We start from the raw sequence: 7,350 nt of genomic DNA, 5'->3' as shown, positions 1-7,350 counted from the left end.
TTGGCAGATATGGGCAGTCTGAACCTGTCAGTCAGTTCTTCTCAGTTCCTTTTTAGTTCTGAAAGGGTGAAAGTATGGATTCTGTATTTAAGGATTCATATCTTTGAAGACCAGGGACAACTATTATTTGTATTACACTGCAGGGATAATTTAAGACACTTATAAACTTAATTTCTGTCTATAGCTGAGCACATTTAAGTACCTAACTCTTGCATAAGAAAGAATTCTGGCCGGGTGCGGTGGCTCATGCCCGTAATCCCAGCACTTTGGGAGGCCGAGGCGGGCAGATCACCTGAGGTCAGGAGTTTGAGACTAGCCTGGCCAACATAGTGAAACCCCATCTCTACTAAAAATACAAAAATTAGCTGGGCATGGTGGTGGCGGGCACCTGTAGTCCCAGCTACTCAGGAGGCTGAGGCAGGAGAATCGCTTGAACCCAGGAGGCAGAAGTTGTGGTGAGCTGAGATCACGCCACTGCACTCCAGCCTGAGTGACAGAGTGAGACCCACCCACCCCACACCACCAAAAAAAGATAGAATTCTACTGTAACAATTTTATACCTGCCATATACACACTTTACGAAACTTTTCAATGTAAGAATTGTAATCCTACATCTCAATAAAGTTTACTTCTAAATGCATTAGCTGAACTGGGTGTGGTGGTGCACACCTGTAATCTCAGCTACTGGGGAGGCTGAGAGGGGAGGATTGCTTGAACCTAGAAGTTTGAGATCAACCTGGGTGGCATAGTGAGATACCCATCTCAAAAAAGAAAAAAAAATCATTAAGGAGCTTACTATCTTATAAAGAAAAGGAAAAATAGCATTAGCCTATCTTTGTGTAACAACAGTATGTTGCTGGATTTGTTTTAAGAAGGGAGCTGTCGTAGCTAGACAAAGCTACAACTATCATGGTTAAAAAATAAAACTGGGGGCCAGGTGCAGTGGCTCATGTCTGTAATCCCAGCACTTTGGGAAGACTGCTTGAGCCTAGGAGTTTGAGGCTACCTTGGGCAACATAGTGAGATCCCATGTTTTTTGTTTTTTGTTTTTTGTTTTGAGATGGAGTCTCACTCTGCTCTGTCACCAGGCTGGAGTGCAGTGGCACGATCTCAGCTCACTGCAACCTCTGACTCCCTGGTTCAAGCGATTCTCCTGCCTCAGCCTCCCGGGTAGCTGGGATTACAGGCACGCGCCATCACGCCCAGCTAATTTTTGTATTTTTAGTAGAGATGGGATTTCACCTTGTTGGCGAGAATGGTCTTGATCTCCTCACCTCAAGTGATCTGCCCGCCTTGGCCTCCCAAAGTGCTGGCGTGAGCCATCGCGTCCGGTCGAGACCCCATCTTTAAAAAAAAATTAGCTGGGCATAGTGGCACACACGTGTAGTCCCCAGGTACTCCAGAGGCTGAGGTGGGAGGATCCTTTGGGCCCAGGACTTTGAGGCTGCAGTGAGCCATGACAGCACCTCTGCACTCCAGCCTGGGATACAGAGCCAGATCCTGAGTCAATACATAAATAAATAAAATGGGTTACTGTCTAAATAAGATAATAATCTCAGGAAGAAACAAATTGAATTTTTTGGCATTGATGTTGACAATGAAAACCATTTATCCATTTAAACCAGTGTGGCATCCGTTTATTATATTTAGTATTGCCTTTTAGAAACAGAACTGCCTGAACTACATTTCTGTGAATCAAACAGATCTTATATTTCTTGGTATAAGTCACCCAAGACAATATTTTATAGAGCAACTGTCCTCAGGAAGAAATACTCGTTTCAGTTATTCAATGGGATTTCATAATAAAGTTAAACCAGGATTGAAGGACTTAATCTGCTGCTGCAAACAGTTTACAGTTTTACCATCAGCATTCATTTCTCTGTGAAATAGCATAATTTAGAAAATTCAAGGAAAATGTTAGTGAATCATAACATCAAGCCTAAGCGGTCATTTGTAAACCTTTGTATGCCACTGGCAATTTATCATTTGACTTGCTACCCCTCCACCCAAGTTCATAATCCTCTTGACTCCCCAGTTAACATTAAATTTCCAATTCACACCTACCAAAGGAGAGTTTCTGTAGGATAATCCTGGCATTACTGGCATGGGAATCATCTGGGGTTCATGTAAAAGATGTAAGTTCCTGGTTCCTACCTCCAATCCACTGAATCAGAAATCTTGATGGCGAGGACCTTCCCGACATAGTTGATTAACCAAAAGGTTTTAGTTTTTCTCTTTTCCTCATAGAAACAGGTCCGGAAGTAGGTAAACGAGGGTAGTAATGGCAGCTTCATGCTGCCATCTGAGACCAGAGATCCTTCTGGCTTTCTTACATATTTTTATTCTCATGGTGTCAAAATGGCTGCTCCATCTCTAAGTGCTGAGCTACATTCTGGGAAGGAAACAGGCAAAAGAGTAAGGGAGAAACTCAAAAGGCCTGGTGCTGAGTTGGCCATCTTTAATATACTTCCTTAGAAGTTCCACCCAGTGAATTCCACTCGTTTCTCATTGGCCAGAGGTGGGTTACTGGTCACCAATAGCAAGGGAGTCTGGGGAGGTACGCTGTAACAGGGGACATTGACATCCACACTAATCAGAACTGTATAGGCCGGTCGCGGTGGTTCCGGCTGTAATCCCAGCACTTTGGGAGGCCGAGGCAAGCAGATCACTTGAGGTCAGGAGTTCGAGACCAGTCTGGCCAACATAGCGAAACCCCGTCTCTACTAAAAATATAAAAAGTAGCCAGGTGGTGGCGTATGCCTTTAGTCCCAGCTACTCCGGAGGCTGGTTCAGGAGAATCGCTTGAATCCAGGGGGTGGAGGTTGCAGTGAGCCGAGATTGTGCCACTGCACTCCAGCCTGGGCAATAGAGCGAGACTCTGTCTCAAAACCAACCAACCAACCAACCAACAAACTGTATTAATAAGAAAGCAGGGAAGAATGGATTTTTAGTAGGCAATTAATGTCTGCCACACACGTCTTTTTCTTTTTGATAACTTTTTGAAATAAGTAGGCAATCTGGTGCTTTAACTTTATGTTACTTTTTATAGTATTTAAATTATATTATATAATGTTCTTAATTACCTTTTGGATGTTTAAGAATGTTTTTGCATCTTTTCGTATGGCTTTGTTTTGAAAACTAAAATATTCTTGAAGAACTGTCTTCAATTTTATAATGGTTACCAGTGGCAAAATTAAATTTGGTATATTAAATTTTCCTTTGCATCTGGAATAAAAAACTATCAGATGAGAGTACAACTAGCTAGCTATTATAATCATATGTCTTATCACTGATTGCTGGTATAAAATCAATTATATTCTGATACAAAATCTTCTGGTTCCATGTCTTAACAAAAAATTATGGTCATAATAAGGGAATTCATATTTTCAACTGTGTCTCTATGCAAATATTTTTCTCCTCTTTCTTTACCGCAGCAACACTTTTCAAGTTTTAAGAAAGTCTCTAAAACTGAGAGTTTCATATTTGATGGTTAAAAAAATTTATATGTTATCTAATGTGATGTTCAATATATGTAAATACTTAAAAGAATTGTATTTTAAAAGGGAAAGGTAAAGAAACTTAAATGGAATGAAAATTTTTAAATAATTTATAATTGCATCAGAAACACAAAATACTATGGGATACATCTAATGGAGGTGTATAAGACCTCTACACTGAAAAGTACAAAACATTGCTGAGAAATTAGAGCTAGATATGTCCCTAGCATAGGAAACTGCCCTGTGTACCCAAGGACATCCTATATATCAGTGCTTTATGTCTGTGCTTGGGATGCATCTTTGAAGCTTATGAATGTTGGCAGACACCCATCATCCATTAGGCACAGGTGTCTGCTATCAAATGTGGGCCACATTGTCATATTTCCTATTTATCTTTAGTGTTTATTATAAACTACCAAATACAAAATTTCTCATTCTGATGCTGAATACTTGTCAAACCATCAGATGTTTACTGATTATAGAATGGAAACAATTCTTCTTCTTTTTTTTTAGAGACACAGTCTTGCTCTGTCGCCCAGGCTGGAGTGCAGTGGTGGGCTCAAGCAACTCTCCTGCCTCAGCCTCCTGAGTAGCTGGGATTACAGGCATGCACCACCATGCCCGGCTAATATTTGTATTTTTTTTTTTTAGTAGAGAAGAGGTTTCACTATGTTGGCCAGCCTGGTCTCAAACTCCTGACCTCAGGTGATCTGCATGCCTCGGCCTCCCAAAGTGCTAGGATTACAGACATGAGCCACTGTGCCTGGCCTAGAAATCAATTCTTTCTTCATTGTGTAAACCCATGATAGCTTTCCTCCATTGGCTAGTGCCTCTTCTGTGATGCTCCTCTACTCAGGTACCTTAGTTTGGATTCTCAAGGCCCAAACCCCCTCAGGCTCCACCTGTCCCGTCTTACTTCTCACTACTCTCCAACACAGCAGCATAGAGTAGTGGAAAATCTTAATTCTGGGAATCAAGAATGCTGAGTGTATTGCTGAATGTGCCACTTTTTATGTGGATGTGCCTTTATGCAAATCATCTTCCCCCTCACACAGGAGTTTGAACTCCCTGAATTTCTTTTCCTTTCTTTCTCTCCCCTCCCCTCCCCTCCCCTCCCCTCCCTTTCCTTTCCTTTGAGACAGAGTCTGGCTCTGTTGCCCAGGCTGGAGTGCAGTGACACGATCTCAGTTCACTGCAACCTCTGCCTCCCAGGTTCAAGTGATTCTCCCACCTCAGCCTCCCAAATAGCTGGGATTACAGGCATAAGCCACCACACCTGACTAATTTTTGTATTTTTAGTAGAGACGGGGTTTCACCGTGTTGGTCAGGCTGGTCTCAAACTCCTGACCTCAGGTGATCCTCCCACCTCGGCCTCCCAAAATGCTGGACGTGAGCCATCGTGTACAGCCAACTCCCTGAATTTTAATCAGAATAATAGCACCACTGCTTGCAGTATTTATCTACACATTCATTTGACTGCATCTTTGCTTCAAAAAAAATTGCCCGATTTTTTTTGTGCATCAATCATTAATTAACCATTAACTAATGATGCAAAACAATTAATTTGATTTTAATGTATTATTATTATAAATAATTATAATATACAATATAACACTTATTATTTATAATAATGGATATAATAATTTATTATTGTTTATTTTTATAACCATATCATTTTAAAATTTTATTTTTCTCCTCATAGTGGCAGCTGTGAACATAATATACAAACAAAATACTTATTGAGCCCCTAATTGTACACTGAGATAAATACTGTGAGATATGGCAAGATCTATAAAATAGTACTTACCTTTAGTCAACTTATAGTGTTACGCACTTAACCCAACCTATTTATTTATTTATTTATTTTTGAGACGGAGTCTTGCTCTGCCATCCAGGCTGGAGTGCAGCGGCGTAATCTGCAACCTCCGCCTCTCGGATTCAAGCAATTCTCCTGCCTCTGCCTCCCACTAGCTGGGACTACAGGCGCACGCCACCACGCCCAGCTAACTTTTGTATTTTAGTGGAGATGGGGTTTCACTGTGTTGCTCAGGCTGGTCGTGAACTCCTGAGCTCATGTGATCCGCCCACCTCGGCCTCCCAAAGTGCCCGAATTACAGGCATGAGCCACCGCATCTGGCCTTTTTTTTGTTGTTTTTTTTTTGAGATGGGGTCTCCCTTTGTCACCCAGGCTGGAGTGCAGTGGCACTATCTCAGCTCACTGCAACCTCAGCCTCCCAGGTTCAAGCAATTCTCCTGCCTCAGCTCCCTAGCAGCTGGGATTAGAGGTACGTGCCACCACGCCCTGCTAATTGTGTTTTGTTTTTTGTTTTTTGTTTTTTTTTCTGAGAAGGAATCTCGCTCTGTTGCCAGTGCAGTGGCGCGATCTCGGCTTACTGCAACCTCCGCCTCCCGGGTTCAAGCAATTCTCCTGCCTCAGCCTCCCTAGCAGCTGGGATTACAGGTGCGTGCCACCATGCCCTGCTAATTGTGTGTGTGTGTGTGTGGTTTTTTTTTTTTTTTTTTCTCTGAGATGGAGTCTCACAATGAGATCATTGGCGCGATCTCGGCTTACTGCAACCTCCGCCTCCCGGGTTCAAGCGATTCTCCTGCCTTAGCCTCCCCAGTATCTGGGACTACAGGCGTGCGCCACCATGCCCAGCTAATTTTTGTATTTTTGGTGGATACCAGGTTTCACTAGGTTGGTCAGGATGGTCTCCATCTCTTGACCTCGTGATCCGCCTGCTGGGCCTCCCAAAGTGCTGGGATTACAGGCGTAAGCCACCACGCCCGGCCTAAGTTTTGTATTTTTAGTAGAGACTGGGGTTTCACCATGTTGGCCAGGCTGGTCTCGAACTCCTGACCTCAGGTGATCCAGCCACCTCGGCCTCCCAAAGTGCTGGGATTACAGGCGTGAGCCACTGCGCGGGGCCTGAAAGCTCCAAGATTCGAATTATGGCTTGGTCTTTCTGGTAAGCAGCCCCCATCCAGGGACCCAGCAAGAGCCACCTCATTAGAACAAAAGACACTCCAATCACCCAAGAAACTCCAAAGTATTTAGGAGTTCGTGTCAGGAACCACAGTCAAAAACAATATATTACAACAAAAGATGCAGCTAGCACCTCTATTGCTCAGCAAATTACAAGGGTTGTAGGAGCTCTGTGCCAGGGACTCAGGGCAGAGAACAAATACATATTTCTTACTATATCACATCACATCTTCAATTCCACTTGAGCTCCCCTTTCTTCTTCTACTCCTTCTCACAAAGTTACCATGAGGAATTCCCTCCAGCTTGTTGGCCGTTCTCTCCCGCTTTCGCTCCCCAGACAGCAGTCCTGCTCCCGGCTCCTATGCGCTTTGGCTCTCGCTTACCTGAGCAGCTGGTTGGTGGACTGTGTGGGACCACTAATTGTTATCCATAGGCCCTGATTTGGGGAGGACCCTGAGGTAATAATCCTCACACTATCCCCCTCACCAAGTAATTATGGGGGCAAATGAAACTCTATCTTTTGGGCTCTTGAGTCACAGAACGCTTTGGCATGACCCTCTGCAGAGTAATGGATATGCAATCTAGACTTTGCCTAAAATTTCAGGGCAGTCACTCTTGAACTCCAGAACTCCTTTCTGTCTGGTGGATGAATCCACGACACATCCCATAGACTCTGGGTCGTAAATACCTGATGCACAAGAGAGAGACACCCTATAAATCATAAACACTAACTTTGGTAGAGCCTGTTACCAATATTATTTCCTGGGAGCCAGATGAATACAAACCAAAAGTCTCCTGGTCCCTTTTCTGCCACTGGAGTGTGACTCATGGCAACTCCCTATGCTTTCTGTCTCTCTCTTCCCCCAG

This window comes from Papio anubis, chromosome 8 (genome assembly GCF_008728515.1).
Source record: "Papio anubis isolate 15944 chromosome 8, Panubis1.0, whole genome shotgun sequence".
Taxonomy (NCBI): domain Eukaryota; kingdom Metazoa; phylum Chordata; class Mammalia; order Primates; family Cercopithecidae; genus Papio; species Papio anubis.
Note: the sequence above shows the minus strand (reverse complement) of the source record.